We start from the raw sequence: 1,963 nt of genomic DNA, 5'->3' as shown, positions 1-1,963 counted from the left end.
GACGAGCGCGGCGGAGGCGGAGGCGGCGACGCGGAGAGGGGGGCCGAGCGCTACCCAGTGGCCGCGACTGGAGAGCAGCCTCCGCGCGGGGAGGGCGGCGGCGGCGGCGACGGCCCCGAGTCGGGCCCGGGAGCGAGCCCCGCAAAACACAATCCGTCAGCGTGGCCGCGGGCGCCCAGCGTTTCCGGGACCCGCCGGGGGGCAGCAGTGCCAACCTCGTACCGTCAGGAGGGGACGCGCGCCAGCCCCTCCCCTCTCTGAGCCCCCCACGCCTCCCGCAAAGGCCTCCTCGGATTCCCACTCTCTCCCATAGCCGGGAACCCCAGCCGCCTTCCCCGACAGTGAGTGACAGGGGTAGAGGCTGTGCTGGGAAGAGGGGGTCGCTCAACTGGTTGATTCCAGTTTCTTCTTCCCAGGTCAGGCTTTCAAAAGTCTGGAAACGCTCAGGGCAGAGAGTGAGACAAAAGGGGAGCCGGAGACTCACAGATGGCTGAGAAAGTGAAGTCGGTGCCAAGGTCTCTGCGTTCCTCGCTTCTTCCGAGCCACTCGGAGGAGTCCTGGGAGGCTTCCTCGCTCGTGGGTCCAGAGGAGTGAGTGGGGGCCAGGACCCCCGATGGCCAGGAGCCCGGCTCCGGGTTGCAGGACCCAGTAAAACGTCCCTGGACACCAGACAGCTTTGCTTCCCTGGATCCCTTCTTCCGTTAAAAGAAATATATATATTAAAAATAATATTTCATGACAGTCGGCATAAAGACAAATTTATTAATATGACATGCTAAAACATTTCCTTCGACCTAAAAGTTCATTTATCACTTCTGATTTTAAAAGAAATTAAATATTTTCATGGGTCCCTAAACGATGGTGCTCCCTGGCGCTTTGCCTGCTGAGTCAGGTGGAGGGGTGGGCCTTGCCCACCTGTGTTACTGTTGGGAAGCAAAGAGCCATGAGACCCCCCCTCTTGACCCCAGCGCTTTCTCCTCTGTCCCTGGTGGCCCACTCCACCCCAGAGGGCACCACTTCTGATTGCAATGGCTGCGGAGCGCACACAGCCATCAAAAACATTTCTTCACATTTCGCATTCTCATTTCACCTGCCATAGAAGAAGAGCTATAGTGTCCTTCTGAAAATGGCCGAGAAGCTAGCCTGCCTACTCTACGGTCCTTCAATCACCTAATTCAGACAACATTTTGTGACTTTTATCCCTGGCAACCTGTGCTCCATCCTAGGCCGGAACCCTTCTGAATGGCTTATTGGTAAAGGAGAGAGGGCTTTGGGGGCAGGTGGCCTAGATGTGGCCAGCCCTCCTTCCCTTTGATGGCCATGCCAGTGCCAGATGTGTTAGGGATGCCCAGCTGTGCCCACCCCCCACCCCACCCCTGACGTGCACGTGCTCTAACCACCCCAGCTGAGAGCCCAGGCCCTTCCCAGACCATGGAGAACAGCTGGTCTGCAGGGTGCTGTTTCACAGCTCGCTCACAGAGGGGGCCTGAGAGCCAGATTTGCCGGATTTGCCGGAACCTGTCCTCAGCCGGCAGAGGAGCAGAAAGGCTGAATCTCCCTTCTCAGAGGGTGGGAGCACACATCGACACAACTGTCAGAAACCCCGGGGCAATCTTGCGACCAATCCCAGACTTCCGGCAGCCAGGCATCTGATCTGGATGCGCCTGGGGCTCCAAACAGCATTTCTTCTCTTTGTAGGAAGAGACCTGGTTGCACAACCATGTGTATGTAGCCCTAGCACCTTCTTCCGGGAGTTTGATCCTCAAAGGCCAGGGCAGGGCACCAACCGGGGACTTGTGGGGAGGCTGGAGGTTTCCTTTCGTGAAGGAAGTCACCTGGCATCCCGGACTGTTAGCAGAGCGGACAGCACCCCACCAGCTGCTCTTAAGGCAAATCTGTCTCCATCCCTCTGGAGTGGAGAAGAGGACACTTAGGCTCTTTCTGGCCTCAGCCTGGACACACA

This window comes from Pteropus alecto, unplaced genomic scaffold, assembly GCF_000325575.1.
Source record: "Pteropus alecto unplaced genomic scaffold, ASM32557v1 scaffold134, whole genome shotgun sequence".
Lineage (NCBI taxonomy): Eukaryota > Metazoa > Chordata > Mammalia > Chiroptera > Pteropodidae > Pteropus > Pteropus alecto.
This window is presented reverse-complemented; position numbering follows the sequence as displayed.